The sequence below is a fragment of the Mus caroli genome, chromosome 1, assembly GCF_900094665.2.
Source record: "Mus caroli chromosome 1, CAROLI_EIJ_v1.1, whole genome shotgun sequence".
Taxonomy (NCBI): Eukaryota; Metazoa; Chordata; class Mammalia; order Rodentia; family Muridae; genus Mus; species Mus caroli.
Genome location: NC_034570.1, coordinates 129,518,227 through 129,537,871, shown reverse-complemented (window position 1 = coordinate 129,537,871; position 19,645 = coordinate 129,518,227). Strand labels below are relative to the sequence as shown.

The 19,645-nt window shown below is 36.6% G+C and overlaps 1 long non-coding RNA gene across 1 annotated transcript in view; it reads left to right on the top strand.

Moving 5' to 3' along the window:
* The first annotated feature begins 607 nt into the window (after nt 1-607).
* Nucleotides 608-19,645, top strand: part of LOC110304287 — a 41,304-nt gene continuing 22,266 nt past the window's right edge. Inside the window, exon 1 of the long non-coding RNA XR_002379051.1 lies at nt 608-738. This is a non-coding gene — a long non-coding RNA (uncharacterized LOC110304287). The remainder of the gene's footprint in view (nt 739-19,645) is intronic.

Sequence of the window (19,645 nt, the reverse complement as noted above, 5' to 3'; positions counted from 1 at the left end):
TTCAACCAAAGTTTTTAGTGTTCAGGACAGCAAAGAGGCAGATATTGTGGCTTGAAACAAAACACAGCAATACAAACAGGAGCACACTTTTTTGTGTGTATATGTATGTATATGCACTTGTGTATGTGTATTTGTGGAGCTATGCCACATATGTACAGGTTCTTATGGAGGTCAGAAAGGGACTTGAATTGCCTGTAATTTGACTTGTAGGCTGCTAGGAGCTGCCTGATATGGGTTCCAGGCAAGTCCTGTTGGAAGAATAGCAGTGTTCTTAATCACTGAGCCATCTCCCCAGCCCATGAGAAAACTTCTGAGAAAACATCTACCCAGCAATAGAGATTTTAACTAAATGAATTTGTCTGTACTTGAGAGAAAACAACACATGAAAATGAGATGATCTCTTTTTTGAACTACCCAAAGAAGAAGAAAGAGTTATGAAATATAACTAAACAGCCTAAGAATGCCTTTGAATTTTGAGAACATTTTGTTTTCCTGTATACATTCCTTATCATATCTTGGCATTACAACTTGGGCAATGACTGCCTACTATTACTTATAATTGCATCATAAGCATGATGTCATAACAAGCTGTGATGCTAGGACTCTGGAAGCTGAGAAGAACAGAGTAAACCACCAGACCTATATGGTCCACACATGGAGATGCTGCCTCAAAAATCACCATCTTTAGAAGCACAACCTGGGATGTGAATTTTGTACTTATCTTCCCATCAAGAATCAGTAAGACTTGTAATTCATAAATTTCTAAAAACTCACCATTACATAGTGAATTCATGTGATAATAGTTCGTGTACCTCATAAAAAGTCAAACTCAAATGAGTAATTAAAATTTAATATTTTATTATGCTTTGAATTCAAGCCTATATACATGAACAGTACAATCTTAAGAATTTTTTTTTTTTACAAATTGACTTTTATATCATTCACATCAAACACTCAGACTGTTTTAAAGAAACATAAATAATAATAAATAATGCACTAAAATTTTAAAGTGCAAATATGTGGAAACATTTTGTCACCCCATCAGGTAAATGCACATTGAAATCGTAATCATTTTATGCCCACCCCCTGTTAGAATGGATATTATCAAACACATGGTAGCAAGTGACAAGAGCCAAGAGGGTAATGGAAGGAAATAAAGACACAGGAAACCACTGTGAACACTAGATGTAAATTAGTGCAACCATTTGGGAAAACCGGATGACATGTCTTCCAAAAAATGAAAATAGTATCCCTAAATTATATGTCCTCATATCCTCACATTCCTACATCCTCTGTGTGTGTGTGTACTGAGATATGTATATCAAAGAGGTATTTGTACTCTCTTCATTTCAACATTATTAATAATAGCCAAGCTTTGGTAACAAAGTGTCCTTCAACCAATGAATGAGTAGAGAAAACATTCTGACATTATGGATGTTTTCATATATATATATATATATATATATACATATATACACACACATACACATATATGTATACACACATACATATATATCTATATATCTACATATCTACATTACCTTAGCATATATACGAATACACACACACACATACACACACAAATACACATATGAAATGAAATACTATCCAGGCTTAGAAAAGTTTATCAACAAGGATATACCTGGATGAATTTATAATCAATGAAATAAAGAGGCCAGTGCTGCAGGATCCACTTAAATGTGAAACTTAAAGGGAATGATTTTATGGAAGAAGAACAGGAAGTTTGCCACCAGGGGTGGAATAATACTGGTGATTTGGTTTCACCAAAACCAGCTTCCATTTAAAAAGTATCTACACAATTGGGAGAGAGCAATGTTTCAAGATGTCAAATTGTGGGCTGAAGAGGAATAATGAGAGAACACACAAATAGAGACTCTTCTGCAGGTTACTAATTAAGTGCCGTTTCCAAACTCATAGCTTTTTATGATAGAAAAAAGAAGGGAGCTGTTCAGTGAATGAAGCAGGAATAGAAACAGTTTTTTTTGAACTTCTTGTTTTTTGTTGAGATTAGAGCCTTGTCATACGTTAAATGGAACGAAACAGATGGTGGGAGAAAGGAGTTATGATAGATGCAGAGATGCCCTAAGCAAGGCAGGCACTTGTGAACTAACTACATAAAATACTGTGGGAATGAATATTCTGAACACTAGAGCAAAGTCCCAGGAATGGATTTCTGTAGTGAAAGTTGAATGTATATCATAATTAAATGATCAAGAGAGAGAAAGGACAATATGTTTGATAGATTTTTCCCAACGAATTAAAATCTACTAGGTACCATGTACACACTGTATGCTGAACATCCTGTTATAAATATTAACTCCAACCACTGTACTTACTATTGGAGATGATGAACCTTAATGACAGATGTTCCTTTTGAAATTATAGAGCCAAACTAGTTAGGAAACACACACACACACACACACTTACTTGAAGACAGTCCCTGGAATCAAGTCTACCAATTCAGAAGAAAGGAGAGGGTAAATAAAGACGATGAAATATAATCTTAAATCTGAGGTCTCTCTGGGGAAACAAATCTACTGCAAGATTATAATGAGCCCCTGGATAACAAAGTACTTGGCTATTGAGGTGCTATATCCCTCTGCCTACCTAATTCCATAGAGAGTAGAGTTATTTCAGTGATTTCTTATGCAGAGCAAAAGAATTCCCTCTTGCTTCAAGCCCATTTTGACCAAGAAATCTAATGAAAGATGAGGGGATGGGTATTTTCTGTGTAACAGTGTGACGGACAACGGGGCAGGAAGTAAGATATGTCTTTGGTTCTTCCTCTCACCAGCACAGCAGAGCAGGAAGCTGCGCCAATCCAGGGCTACACAGTTGATTCTGGGCATCCAACACTTTAGCATTTTTAAGAAATGCCCCATTTGTAACCCCCAGGAGTATAGAAAAGCAGTATTCTTATATAAATTAGTGACTTCCTCACAGAAATACGACTTGATATGAATTGAATAAACAAACCTGAAAGTTCAGACAGCAGAAGTTAAACCGAGAAACGGCGTTAATACTTCCAGGACCTCTATTAGGGAGGGAACGTCTGTTGATTGTGACAGCAAAAAGTGGGGCCACAGTTGCATTCATTGTTCAGTGAGCTTTTCTACACAGTTCAACCCACCGACAGCAATGAATGTTGATTGTGACCTTTGTAAACATAGTCTCTGAAGAGGCGGGGAGAATCCTGTTGGGTCCTGCTTTGCGGTTTTGTCTTCAGCAAACGCAGAGGGCCATGGAGTAGATGATGGTTAGCTATAGGGTACAATCAACGGTCGATGGTTTTTATTTGAATTCCAAACTCACCGACAGCGTTGAATGTTCACTGAAGCAACCTGTGAGGCAGAGATGTGCTGATTTAAACAGTATCTGTGGGAGTCTGGAGCAGGAGGGAGGCAGAGGAAAGCCCAATCCTTTAACCAAACCTGTCACACATTTTAAACCATTTCAAAAGAGTACCGAAGAAAAGAAGCAGGATTCCTCCAGCCCAGAGCTTGGCAAACCTCCACTTCGTGCTGTGTCAAAGAAAAGAATCTGATTTTTTTTTTTTCAAAAGGGAAGAAAAGTCCTTTTGGGGGGAGCTTAGTTACAGGCTGTTAAAGACAGGGAGAATTTATCATTCAACAAAATTGGAACTATCAAAAAGCAAAACAAATAGTATCTAAGTATCTCATAATTTAAATATTGGTGTGCATACAATAAGAACTACAAGGACGCATGTAGGTCATGCAGAATCAAGCAGAAACCACTTAGGTTTTCTCAAGTTACATTGCTAACAATTTTGAACTTCTATGTTTACAATATGCATGGAATAAGCATTCACTTTACAATAGGCATTTTTAATTAATATAATTTCTTTTAAACATACTTATTTTTAAAACAACCAAGGAATCAAACCAATTTAGTGCATCTTTCTTTGCTTGTGACACAAGGCTTTCAACTACAATGAAAATTAATACAACCTATGCCTACTGCCTGACATTCAACTCCTCTCACTTTGGTTATTAATGTCCTAACATTGTTATTTGTTATGATTGAGTGGCTCTGGCAGTAACTTCTATCCATTTTCTAGGTGTTCTCAAAGTGAAGTGCATTTACAAGTTAGTATGAACTCTACTGAGCAGGCCTTCAAAACTGATTTCAATTATCAACTTAAACAAAAATCCCTTTGTACTGCTCAAAACCAGGGTAGAAAGTTACTACATTATACTTATGTAGACTCTTAAGTGGCTTTAATAAGTATATATATATATATATATATATATATATATATATACACACACACACATATATATATATATATATATATATCTGTAACTATTAATAAAACATTGGTGAACCATTCAGTCCAAATTTTTACATATTCATTTTATTCACTTAGAATATTGTATGCTAACCCTGTAATCATTTAGTATCTTGTACACGAAGAGATTACAGGACAAGCGTCTCTGGCTGGAATTTTGAGGTAGATAAGGTAATGATCTGCTGATGGTATGCATTCAGACTTCAGATAGTTACAAGACATAAAACTGATGAATCTGAATAGTCCTGTGTGGCTTCCTTTGAGACAGCTTTCCCGCAGGGGACTGTCTCTTGTGGTGGGAAATCAAGTCTTCCTGGAACCATCTGTGCTATCAGTTTCACCAGAATGTGTGTTGCTCGCGTTCCCTCGCTTGACCACTGCACTATCATATTCAGGCCAGCATCCCATTGCTTCTATACATACCTGTCATCTCTTTTGATATCATTTTTTCAAGGATGCTGAGCTGAGACTCTAAGCCATGATCATTGCCTTATCTCAATATACAAAATTGGAACTACAGTCAAGCAATTTCCATCCGAATCACAATTAATAGCAAATCACCACAATGATTGATTTGAGGGGTTTCCAGAACCTTCTAAAATTCTCTGTAGAAAACGTAAGTACAATTCTCTCAAATTCTTAGAATAAAATTACGGAGAATACTATCATGAAGTTCTTAGGAGATTGAAAGTGATTGGTGTTTAGTAAGAAATTAGATTAAACATCACATCACTGACATATTTTAACTCTTTATTTATCCAAAATGAAACATGTACTTTTCTCATGGCTATAGTTTTTGATGAGAAAAACCTCTCAATAATTTAAACTCCCTCTCCATGAGGAAAAGCATCTCTGCTCCTGCTGCACCTGCCTCACAGTAAGAGAATAACTTCAGGACGGTATTCTACAGTGGAAAGATGTCAACTTGTTGATTTAGCTTACCTTTCCTCTGCTTTCTACAAGGCTGGTTCCAATCACTATTTTACTAGCTAACCTTGTCTGCACTGTTATTTCCCAAATTTGATAATTGGCTGGAATATTAATGTTGGACAGTATTGAAATTTTACATTTTCTGTCAGGTGTCAAGTCTTATTTGACTAATTTTAGAAAATGTTAAGATTCCAGGATTCTAAATTGGTGTTAACCATCTGCTTCCTTGCACTTTTTCTTGAATCAAGAGCCACCAGAAATATGTCATTTGTGTGTGCACATAGGCAACCATTCTCCCTTTGTAATTTTGGAAGGTCTTCTGGACAGGTTAAAACTGATTTGCACCATTGCCAAATTTACTTTAGCTTTTATTTCTCCTCCCGAGGCTTTGAAAGCATTAAGAAGCTCAGCTTTGCTTAAGGTTAGCGGGTCATAAATAAACCAAAGCAATTTCTTTGCTTTGAGCAAGAGGGTCAGAGAATACATGAAATATCACTTTTAAGCAAAGCAAACTTTAACATGAATTGACAGAGGAGCATGAAAAAGGAGCACAGTGTGCCTCGGTAAAAGGCCACAGGGATTCGGGATGCTGGGCTTGTCTGTTTTAGAAATAGACTGTATATCTTGTTTGATGACCTGTATTTAATTTAAGTGACTGCTTCTGCCAGTCCTTCCAGAGGGCAAGTGTGTGAAATAGAGCATCTCAGTGTCACTCTGCAGCCCTCTCTTCTGCCGGATGCCTTGACCTGAATTGGGATGTGGGCATTGATCTGACAAATGAGAGGGAAGGAGATGGCGCTACCACTCACATTTCATCCTTAACTTCTAGTCAGCTGGAAATTGTCTTAGTGGTCTGGGGTAGGAACACACTCATAAGCTCACTTATAAACTAGTTTTCTTTTCTGCTGTGAATATGACTCTTTTCAAAATGCAAGAAGTAAGAAATGTCATACTCGCAGTAGGAAACATTCCTGCCTCCTCCCTTCCAAAGCAAGTGCATGCCCTCTGTAAAATACGATGAAGAAGATTCCAGAATGACTGGAGTTGGCGTTCTCAAGACGCCACTTCTTAAAGTCCATGTCTATTTCTGTTGGGGTATCATTTCTCTGTTCAAGAAATCTCATGAAATGTCTCAGCTCTAGCAATTTTCTCTTCCCAGTCAGACAGATAAGAGCTCAAGTTACAAGTGCTCACTCTCAGGGGTTATTATCATAATCACAGGGTCTGCTGCCCATCTCAGTAGGAAAGGTGAAAGCATCAGAGAGGCCAAAATGGAGGAAGTATGGTTAAAGAGCTCAGCGGAGACTATGGGGGTTGGTCTCCACCCAAGGGAAATAGGACAGTCATGCCAAACCTTGACTGAAAGACAGTCATCACTTTAGAGATGAGGGCCCATAGGAATGATACTCCTCTCTTTCAGCACTGTTGTAATCTACATTATTCGCCCTACAAAATGTCTTATCATTTTGCTTTCTGAAAGTAAAACGTCCTAGTAGTCTATTTAATACAAATGTCAGTGATTGAAACAAACAAACAAAATACTGGATTGATTTTTAATGTATATATCAGCTACATTTAAGTATAAGAAACCCACACAGTTTAGTGTAATACATATACATCATAAATATTTTATGCTTTCCATTTAAAAACTATATATGAACTGAAATGTTTATAGTAATAAAAAAGACTTAAAAATAAACCAATATAACTCCAACATGAACTTTCCCTTTATTTACAGATATTTTAAATATAAATGAACCTTATATTTATTTTCTATTACATCTATTTGGTGCAAAGGGCACAGACATGCTAGGCCTTTCATACAGAGGCCAGAGGAAACCTTTCAGGAGTTGGTTTTCTCTCCTTCTACCATGCAATGATGGGGATCTAATTCAAACTGATAGGCTTGGCCAGCAAGAGCCTTTAGTTGCACAGTCATCTCATATCTACACTTTTACATTTCTTTAGTATTTTAAGATGCATAGTCCGGCTGGCCTCAAATTCTTGATCACCCTGTCTCAGCTTCTCAAGTGGTGGGACTATTTATGGTAAGTGTGAACCACCATGTTTGCGTATTGGACATCCCTTTCTAATACCCAACAAATACTATTTTGCTTACATCTCTCACCGTAGAATAACTGTTATCATATGCTGTGTTTTTAAACGTGGCAGTAGTTGAAGTCTACATTTCACCTCTGCTTGTGAAGTTTTCTGTGCAGTACTTTAAAAGGAGCACTTCCGAGGTGATACGAGAAAATGAACACAAGGAGAGTACTAGAACTCAGGCAAAGGCTTGGGACTGGCCACACGGGCTCAGTTATATAAGCCCTCTGCCTGGATAAAATCTGCATAATAAAATCCTTCTCATTTAGACCACCTAGTTTCTGTAAAACCTCCATGTAACAGATACTCTATAAAGTACAGCATTCCTTCCAATCATTACTTAAAGGCCAAATTAAGTCCAGGTCTCCTAAGTATTTAATGTTTTCCCATTAAAAAAAAAAACCTATCTTTTAAATTCTAAAATTGAAATTCTCGTATATAGACACACATGCCCATATACAATATACAATACAATATAAGTATATGCAACAAACATTTACTTTTAATCGCATGTTGTCAAGCCCAGAAAGCTAGGCTGCGCTGCTGCATTTCCAGCAAGCTAGAATGCTCTGTAGCAGTGGTGTTCTTACCTGGCTGGTAGGTGGTGGTGACTGACAGGCAGGAAGAGTTCTTTCTAGACAGGTACTTTTGAAGACGATTGATAGCTACGTAAAAGTAACAATTAATCTTAAGCTCTTCTAAAGTTAGGAGCCCTTGATTAACCTGATGTCTCTGTCTTTATCATCAGCACTATGGCAGTGTGAGGACGGTGATTATTCCTGATCGTCTGTCAAAATGGTTGCTTGTCCTTGGGCTTCTGTCCTAAATTGCTTTAATTTAAATCATTATATCATACAGATGTGCACAAATGTGCTTTAGAAATTTAACCAGTAATCATTAAAAAAAAATGCTGTCCACTAGAAAACCCTTTCAGTTCTCTCTGTGTCTCTCCCTCCCTCCCTCCCTCCCTCCCTCCCTCCCTCCCTCTCTAGTTTGTTGTGTATCTGATGTATGTATTTTCTGAAATTTATAATTCTTCCTAAAACAAGGAAAGAGGGAAATAGAGAAAGAAGAAACAGAGTTTACTTTATTTCCCCAACTCAGGAACTATTTTAAATAAATCAGGCTGTAATATCCAAAGTATTTTTAATTTTTAAGTAATTATTACATAAATCCCTTGCTTCTTATCCTTTTACTCCCTCCAAACCCTCCTATGTAGATCTGTTATTTAGAATTGCTAATTAATTGGTACAATCATTTCTGGGGAAAACTGTTTTGTCTACTCTCAGCATTCCTTAGTTTCTTATATTTCTTTGACTCGTTAATGATAGAGCCAAATAACTCATTGATACGAAAAATTAACTGGGGTTAAATTATGTTTCCATAGAGCTCACAATGACTGAAAGTCACAATAACGTGAAACTTAGAACAAACACTGAAATAAACCATTGATCCAGAATTGAAGCGAGGATCCTGTTCATGAAGAACTTAGAGTCCTATCATGACTACAGATGGTGGCATTGCCATAGTGGGCAGTGGTTAATATTTTATAGAAGAAATGTCCCCCAGAGCTCCCAGGGACTAAACCGTCAACCAAAGAGTACACATGGGAGAAGCCATGACTCCAGCTGAATATGTAGCAGAGGGTAGCCTTATAGGGCATCACTGGCAAGGGAGCCCCTTGGTCCTGTAGAGGCGATGACCCAGGGTAGGAATGCTAGGGTGCTAAGGCAGAAATGGGAGGTCGGATAGGGGAGCACCCTCATAGAGGTGGGGGGAGGGGACAGGAGGTTTTTTTGGAGGGGAAACTGGGAAGGGGATAACATTTTAAGTGTCAATAAATGAAATAACCAATAAAAATGAAAAAACAAAACAAAAATGTCCTGCCCTGATCCAAGACCGTGTAATAACAGTTGACTCCTCCCTTGACTCAGAAAGGACAGATATGTTAACTACGATTCAAAGTAATTTTAACAACATGAATTGATCTTTGAAAATTGAAAAGCATACACGTATTAGAATAAATCAAACTTTTTCTGGAAAAACAATAAATCAGAATCTTTGGAAAGAAGCAGAGCTCCTATTTATGCAAATTGTCATTTTTTTTTCCAGTGAAAGAGATCTAATATAAAAATCACAAAAAGCTAAACACAAGACGCCAATCTAGGCTCTTCAGATTTTGTTTCACTTGAAACAACACATTTCATTTTTCTGTCTAGAATGTTATATTATAAAAATAGTTGAATTTTTAGGTTTTAAGAATACAATTAAACATCTTTCAAAATTTCTGTGTTACATTAAAAATTCAGTCTCTAACTTATTCTCTTAAGCTCTCTATTTTTTGAACTGCATTCTCTACTTACTATGTCATTAAAATACTTTACTGTTTTCATGTTTTTATAAGATATTGTAGATGTATTTCTGGCTTCGTAAACCTTCCAGGCACATGTTCTCTCAATCGACAGGGAACCAAATGTTCTATACATTACCCTGTGTGAACAATGCATATAACACAACTTATCTTCTGCGGGATTTTATGAGCCTTAAATTTGTTGTAAAAAAATGAATAATTGATATTGTGGGAGAGGGTTTAGCAGCAACAATAAATACATTTCAAAATAAAATCTGTGGGAATTAAAAAAATTATAATTTTTTTATACTTAAATTATAGCAGTCATGATATCATTCCAGGTAACTCTTCTGCATGGTATAGAAGAACACAAAACATTTGAAGTACAATCCACCTCTCTATAAAATATTGATTATGGCATGAAACATATTAAATGACCATATTTGAATATGAAATATGAAAATTTATGACTATGAGTTTTGGTATATATTGCAAAAATTGGATGTTTGTTTCATTGTCTTGATAAAGATTGCTATGTTAAGAATGAACAATCTAAGCAGATGATGGTGCGCACTGACCTTCAGGGATGGAGCCAGGTCAGTTGTGTTCTCTTCTTACATCCTTGAGGCCAAGAAAAAATGTCAGCAAACATTAAAAACTCAATGTCATCAATATCATATTCCTGTGAAAGATCCATGACATTAAACATGTTGGCTCAAGCTATATATCAAATATATCACAACCATGTGTTTGAATTATTCCAAGCATGGAGGCATTGATCTTTGACTCTGATAACTGACCTGTTGCCTAATGATTCTATATTTTGATAGCTCCTATTTCTTAGTTTCTTAGATAAAGAATATTTCTAGAGGGCTCCACCATTATACATTTTTAAATAGTGCAGAGTAACAAAGTTATTTAATAAATAACCTATAATATTTTCTGATCCTAAATCTATCATCAGATCATCATAGTCCTTAAACAATAGGATCTTGTGAAGGCTAGAGTGACTTCGATAATAAATTGGAAAAACAAGCCGGGCGTGGTGGCACATGCCTTTAATCCCAGCACTCGGGAGGCAGAGGCACGTGGATTTCTGAGTTCCAGGCCAGCCTGGTCTACAAAGTGAGCTCCAGGACAGCCAGAGCTATAAAGAGAAACCCTGTCTCGAAAAACCAAAAAATAAATAAATAAATAAATAAATAAATAAATAAATAAATAAAATAAAATAAATAAATTGGAAAAAGGGAAACACTTAATTTAGACATCATTCTATTTATGTCAAAGTGAAGATATTCTTTTTAAAGGGTCTGTTATATTCTAGACACTTTAGCAATGCTATTATACTTTGTGACTTTGTTTCTTTAGAAACTTACTTGAAAACTATACCATACTTGAATGTGTCTCCATAGAAGGAGAGACATGAGATCATTTTTCCATGAGAACTGACCACATCTTCTCTGTTGGGGTGCTTTCTTCTCACTTTACATATTTTCATAAAATCAATGGGCTTAAGTTTTCAAAATCTATTTGCTATAAATGAGAGCTTGTCAAGGACAGGAGTGAACAACATTTTATATTTCTAGCACAGAGTGAGAAATTATGGTTGGCTTTACTGTGTATAATTCGAATTCAATGCCCTGTAATCATGATTAGTCCTGATAAGGAATACTTTAAGACAAAAACACGATGTCACTGTACTCTACTTTTCAAAGGTATTCTGAACTAAATTTGTGAGCAATTCATCTCCTGTATCATTCATACATGGTTACTGGAAATCAACGCAGAGGAAAACTGGCCCAATTGACCTGTTTATATAACTACTTTCAACAATTCATTTACCATTAATGATATACAGGCTTTTTGCTTCCATTTTTTAAAGATCAAAAAGTATATTGATTCAATAATTTTGGTTCAAACTCAGTTTAGGCACTGAAAAGAAATCCCCTCTGCAAATGCAAGCAAACACACTATTTTTCCTACCTACGTTCCTGTCTTAAACCTCGATTTTACCATTGCCTGGAGGCTGCTAAGCAGCTGCAACATTCCAACCATGTGAGTGAAGCACACAACTGCAGAGGAAGTTAGATTTCCTGGAATCGGGGCCATGCATACACTGATTTTTTTTTTAAGAAATTAAGCTTAGTTTTAAAATTCAAACATGCACATTGTAAACAAATCCATGAATGTGAAGTACTTTATAGACAAAATGGTTTTACTATACAAACAACCAGAACAAATATTACTCAAAGGATAAAGAGAAACACTTTAAAAAATGCACTTATTCTATAGTTTAATTGGCACTGAATCAAGAGTATTGAATAATTTTGGACAAGCTTAAAATAGCGCTGAGATCTGATGACCACTGTGAGCTGAGTCCCTCTTCCCTTTATCATCTAATGTCTAAAAATGTATTTACTTCTATTCTTAACACTATTTCATTTGTCCATATTGGAAAACATATTTTTATCCAAAATTACACAAGCAATCTCTGTAAATTGCATGTGATATGTGCACCTGGAGACTTAAAAGTCTTTTGATATTTCCAGGTGACATTTAAAATGAGGGAAGGATATGTTAGTCTGGGGATGGGACCCGGACTCTAACCTCAATGTTACGTATTTTCTTGTGAAATGATTTTCTAAAAATGAAAGAGACATTTAAGACCCTTATCCAAGCCCATCCTTTTTTGATGTGAGTCTCTCACACCAAAATGTATGCCTGTAACCCCGAGTTGGGCAGAGACAGGTGGATCACAGTAGTGTATGGCCAACCAACCTATACAAAATGATATGTTTCAGGTTTGATGAGACACTCTGTTGCAAAAAATAAGTCAAAAAATTGTGAAAGATGAAACTTGGCATCCCCTTCGGGCCTATTCACGTGCATTTGCAGATGACCCCTCCTGCCCACAGCTCGACATGGGTGTTTCTGTCACTTTATCTCCTCTTTCGTCTTTCCACAAGCATCTTTTTCAAAGCTCCAATTTACATTGTAACTTGTGGTCCTCATATCTTCCTGAAATTGCATTTCTTAATGTTACATCTCATTTCTGCTTTTTTTTTTTTTGTCAAAGGAAGAAATTTAGAGCAACAAACCAAATTAGTCACCTGAAAAAGAAGATTCCCAACATTGCTTCAAACACATTGACTGACCTGTAGACCCAATTCATTTCTCCCTACACCTTATATTTAACTAGGAAAAATCATGATGAAATTCGGAGGCATTGTCACCCTAGAGAAAGAGTTTTGAAAATATACTACATGTCAATCTACTTTTACCTTTATTTCCTGGTTGAAAACAAAATAGACAAACAAAATCCCTACCATTTCAGCAATAACATTTTTTAAATGTATCTGTTTTACTTTGTCAAGAAAGAAAATGTCTACTAAGTGGAAGTTTATTAAGCTGAAATCTTATCTGTTAATAATTTCACATTATTAACTCTGTGTGGCAGAATTATGACAAAAGGCACTTTGAAATGAATTATTAAATTTTAGAAAATAATCCAGATTTCAGTGTCCATACAAAGTACTCTACTCTGCAGCATTCCAAATGAACAAAACTGTGAGATAACTTTTACATTATCCTAATTAACCCATGATATGATGGGAACCTTTGGTGGAATTCCATTATCTTTACTCTGACATTAGATAATTTATATAAGAGAGCTAAAAATGTCCCTTGGAGAAACAGAGTGTCAACCATATGCTCTCATTCCTGCTATGGGAAATAACTGGAGGCATATGGAGAAAAGAATGGAAAGGACCTCAATTTTCCTCAGCCCTTAGACATAATTTTTACTTTACTGCAAGCAGCATGGAAAACATACATTTTATAAGCCTTTATAGTTACTTAAGTTATGTTATTGGAATGGACAGTAAAATTTTAAAATTAGATGTACATTCATTATTATAAATTTGCAATACTTTGGGAGAAATAATGGAATTAAGATACACACAACATACTGGAAATTAAAAACATCTGTCCCTAAAATTCAGTACATTCACACTCTTGTAAACAGCATATGTTTTCAAACATGACTTTCTTCCTTAGCACAGTTGCATGTGTCTACTGCATGGTGGGGGCTAGAGAGGAAAAACACATGTATTTGAAGTTTCTTAGTGGATGAAGTTGCAAAAGCCTGAACCATTACAGTTAGTCCAAGCATGACAGAATGCTTCTATTTGAAGGAAACTATGACTGAGTTCAGCATAATGATGTTCCCAGAACTTATTTTCATGCTTTTGTACATGTGATATAGGATCTGTCCTCAGACCTCAGTCTTTCATTTTTATAGGTTTAAGGATGCTGCAGGAGAGCTATATAAAAACAGCTGTTCTGGAAGAGATTTTCTGCAGGAATAAAGATAAAGTTGGAGGAGGTAGTGAGTGGGGTTACTTTCTGGCTTTACAATTTGCTTTGGGATGACCCACATATCATAAACAGAGAGAATTGCCACAAAACCTTACAAAGACACAAGAAAGTTTCAGGAACAGGGAGATCAAAACAGGAACACTCTACTTATATGCAGAAGTGAGCATGAACACTCCTACTACTAAGTTAATCAGCAAGCCAAGTCCATAGGAAAAGCACTTGCTACCCTTCTTCAATAGGAAACTTCCTCTGCCTAAATGTTTCTTAGTGGAAAGACAGAAAGAAGAGATGGAGGGAGGGAAGACACTGGAAGGAAGGAAGGAAGGAAGGAAGGAAGGAAGGAAGGAAGGAAGGAAGGAAGGAAAGAAAAAGAGGGAGAAATTAAATAGAAGCTTTCAAACCCGGCAAGGTGCCGGTCACTGGCAAGGTGCTGGCAACAGATGGGATAGTTCTTCTGGACTTGGAAAAACTCAGGACCTCAAAAAGACTTGGTGGGTTTGCCTGTAATTCTAGCCTCAGGGAGGCAAGGAATGAAGGATCTGGTGTTGGATTGGAGGCTCACCTGGGCTATACAGTAATAGCCCCCAAATTAAAAAGAAGCACAACATCAAGGGACAGACAGGTTGAATAAAGAGCCAAGCGGAACATGGGTGCTTCCTGGAACTTAGAGCTCCAGCTCAGTAGACAGGATGCCAGTTCTGATGCATTAAGATGTGCTTGTGCCAGGGAATCTTCCTTTTTCCTGCTACGGAGAGTTGATGCCTAACTAAGCTGAGCTTGCAGTTTTTCCTGCCTTAGCACTCATAGAGTTGACTGGAGTAATTCTATCTCTATCTCTATCTCTATCTCTATCATCTCTATCTCTATCTCTATCTCTATCTCTATCATCTCTATCTCTATCTCTATCTCTATCTCTATCTCTATCTCTATCTCTATCTCTATCTCTATCTCTATCATCTCTATCTCTATCTCTATCTCTATCNTCTCTATCTCTATCTCTATCTCTATCTCTATCTCTATCTCTATCTCTATCTCTATCATCTCTATCTCTATCTCTATCTCTATCTCTATCATCTCTATCTCTATCATCTCTATCTCTATCATCTCTATCTCTATCATCTCTATCTCTATCTCTATCTCTATCTCTATCTCTATCTCTATCATCTCTATCTCTATCTCTATCTCTATCTCTATCATCTCTATCTCTATCTCTATCTCTATCTCTATATCTCTATCTCTATCTCTATCTCTATCTCTATCTCTATCTCTATCTCTATCTCTATCATCTCTATCTCTATCTCTATCTCTATCTCTATACCTATATGCATAAATATCTATATCTATATCTATAGGCATAAATATAGATAGAGTTGGTTGGATAAAACAGCATTGAGCATTATTTTCCATTATATTCCACTGTGAGACTCAAAGCTACACAAGGATTTGATTTAATTTGAGAAACTACACATGAGGGATAGATACTTAACAAAACCTTTCTAGGTTAGATTGATAGACACCATATTCAATGTAGACTTTCAGCTGAATATGGGTAGAAATTTGGATTATTTACCATTTGTTAAGAATAGAAACATATACATCCAATCAGGAAATCTTGAGTAGCTCCAAAGGACTAATTATAAGCTAATGACAAAGTGTCGCATTTTAACGAAGGGAGCTCTAGTTAATTTTGCATTTACTATCAAAATAGATGAGTACTTAGATTTTCAGTCTTAGCAACAAGTCTAATGTAATTCTTTCTTTGTTTTATGAAAGAAGAAATTAAGATGTAGACAACGTAAAAATAAAATACATAAAATACCACAAAAATTGACCAGGTGTGAGAGGTGTCTGCATAATCTAGAGCTATTGCCTTGATGGTTTTGAACCTGCTCTCCCAGTGGTGCTTGGTGAAATTCATGGGTTAGGCTGTGTGGTATTTTATCAGATTCATTCCACATTCAAAGTCCTCTTACATATTTATTTCTGTTAGTTTGGCTCAGAGGTAACAGGTAGAGAGTTTTGTGTTTCTTGTGGCAGAATGTATTTCTTCCTCACCTCAAATGGCATTTCTCTTTTGCTTCACTAATACACTTAAAAATCTGAAACTTCAGAATTGCTTTAAATCAATGTCATCACAGCATTGCCCCATGGAATGCTAGCATCTCTAGCCCCAGCCTCCCTTGCTTCACCCGGAGAGCTATAGGCAAATACATTTGATCTCAAACTGTCACAAAATATCAATGTCTACTTTGTGTCTTTCATTCTGAAGAGCACGTTTGCTTAATGGATTATTTCTAGGACAAAGAATTATGTCTTCATGCTTGAAAATAAAAGTGTTTTCTAGTTCTTAAACCCCTGAATATGCTTTTCTCCTCCCCATTTCCTCCTCCTCTTCCTTTCCTTTAATTAAAACCATTTCCTTTCTTTTCAATATCTGTAAGGCAAAAGGGTAAATCAAGAGTTGAATAGAGAAGTCAATTTTCTTTGCAGAAACACATACTAAACCTTAAAATATAAATATAATATAAAATATAATTCTAAATTATACTTTTCATTACTCAATTGATGCCCTGAACTAATGGGAAAATATTCCAGTTCTACAGGACCATGTAGTGGTCCATAAGACATATCTCCAATATCAATTTGGACTTAGGTATTATCTTGACTGTTATACTGGATTAAATTTTATTTTGTGACTTGGTTCATGCCCAAGCCTTTAACCCAGCAGCATGCACATCAATGGATTCTCAAAACACAAAACCCTCTGGAAGGCTGTAAACAGAGCAATAGGAATGAGAAGTATGAAGCATGCATAAAGGAAATTTTCAGTGACTCCATCTGGCGAGGCCCAAAGCTCATTCTAGAGTATGAACTGCTCAAATTTGTGTCTTATCAGGAATGGAGACCCTGTGTGCCTCCTGCAGCTGGACTATGTATTTCCAGCTGGATTTTTATGTCTGAGTCTCGGAGAAGATGATAAATTAATTTCTAGGCCATATGTAAATTGTCCTTGAAGTCAGGAAGGATGTTATTAGTTTTTAAATACCTGATTCTTTGCAAATAGTTTCTACACATTACTACATGAACTAAAATGAAGAAGTCAGATAGAATGTGTAACTTTTTCATTTGAAATGAGTACTAGATCAAGTTAATTACTTTCCATTCCCACAAAGCTGAGCAGGCAGTTTCCTGAAAGCAAGAGGGACTCAGTTACTTGTCTGTTTGACTCATTGATCAGCTGAGGACCTAGCTGTGGTAGCTACTACCACCCTTAACTCAGAGAAGAACCTCTGGGGTAAGTGGAACCCCAAAGGCTGAGGAAGGCTGGGCATGGTGACTTAGGGTCACTCCAGAGACTCAGCTCTCTTGTGACAGCTCTCAGGCAACACACTGGAAGACCTAGGCACACAGTCTGCCTGAGGCTGAGCTTTGTCTTGGCTATGCATTCTTCTTCAGGAGAGCTGGCCCATAAATCAGAGGCCCAAGTCTGTCTAAGTCAGATTCTGGGAGGCCTAGGCAATTGTCTGCACTGGGCCTCTGCGCCAGGTGATTAGGGGCCTTGCAGGGAGGTTCTCAAAGCCTGAATTATATAACAGCCATTAATTAGGCCAGCCAAAACTTGAAGTAGGGAAATAAGGAATGGAATTAATTTATAATGTATAGTAGGCAGTCTGCCCAATTGCTTTGGCCTAGGATCATAATTAAAAGCCTACATAGTCTCTGCTACATGCAGAGTTCTCTTCCATCTTTCTGTAACACGTATTGAACCTAAATGCAGTATATGTTTTTTTCTTTCACAAAATCATCTAGGTGCATTATGCTAACTGGTATACAAGAATTGAATGATACACAGGCATGGCCTCTGATCTAAAAACTCCCAGGGAAGTGGTTTCCGTTTTTGGAAGCTCTGTGGTAATAAAGAAGGTCTGGTCACCTTGCAGGGGAATACTAAGTGAGTTGAGATGTTTCTCTTCAAGATGCCATTATCTTTATTGAAAACAGAAAATGTGGGAAATGTAGAAATTAATAAGAAATTATATATATACATATATATATGTGCTAAAGCATAAATTTTATATTCATTCCTGTCTTCTTGCTTAGTGAACATATAAAAATATACACAACAGATCTAGGTGGTCAAGCTCTGCAAAACATGTGCTCTAAGGCAGTTCCTTTTGAAGAGGTAGAGTATGGCCAGACTTCTAGTTTTTTAGTGTGTTTATAAGCTCGAACAACAGGTTACAATATAATATCCATGGCAAGAAATCATTTCCGTGAATGAGCATTTAAAGTAATTTAAAGTGAGTAAAATTTTACAACCTGGGGTAATGGAATGACCTTTCAGATTATGTGTGGATGATACCATGCTCAGTTCACAGTTTATACACTGAGATTATAAACTGTCTCATTATTCATCTGTGGACACTCCCTAAGTAGAACTCTGTACAGCTCCTTTTTATCCTGAATCCTGTGTGGAAGTCTTTGTGTTTGAGTGGTGGTTATTAATCACACAGCTAAGAAGACAATGGCACGCTCTTTTCTCCCTCCGTCACCATCACATATACCTTCACTGTGATAGTGATGTGATAAATCTCTTGCACTGAATCCCCAGAGAACCTCTCAGTAGCTCCTACCCCTCTGTTTGGTAGGCTATCTTCTCAAATCAAAGTCCATAGATGATATGAACTCTCTGTATTTTTTGTTTGTTTGTTATTGTTGTTTTTTTTCCCTCTTGTCTCTGTCTTCTCTGTTTCATTTGCAAGATGTCCTTGCCATTAACAGAGCTGCCCGCACCCCCCCAGCACATGCTATCTTTTGGTCTAGAAAGCTGGACTGGCTTTTTTTCACTTCATTTATGCTTCTGGACCAGCATGACTCTTTGTGGCTTGGCTAGCTGTTTCAAAACAGCAGCCCTGTCCTTCAAACTATGAATTGAGTCTACTCTACTGTGCTCAATCCCATACATCATCACTGCAGGCCATTATGTAGATAGTATAGTTATTAATTATAATTATTAATATAATCATTGCCCATAAATTATGCAAACTTATCTTATATATAGTATATAAAAGTGTATCTAATATATGTGTGCATATAAGATGAGCTGTGCACATATATGTGCACAGATATGTCAACATTTTCCCTCTAGAATTTTGGTACATAACCAACCACAAACCAGTAAGAAGGAAAGAAGTAAAATCCGAAGCCTGTCAAGCCACAAAGACTAAAGATTTCAAATAACAGTGTGGAGAAGAGAGTATGAAATGAAATGATGGTAGAGTTAATACCAAAGTACAAGAGTTTTCGGTCTGAACTTGGCACACAGAAGGAAGTCACCTTGACATGTTTATATGAATAACATTTAAGAAGGTAAGGTAAACACTAAGATTTGGATGCTACATAAGTCTGGGGTCATTAGTCCATCTGCTGACTGTGTGTCCTGTGAGAAGAGAGCTTCTGTCATACTGGCGGTTTTACTTTGTTTTACACTGTTGTATTTAAAGTCTGCGATGGAAATTTCTGTTCAAACATGGTAAAGTGCCTTAAACAAGCTA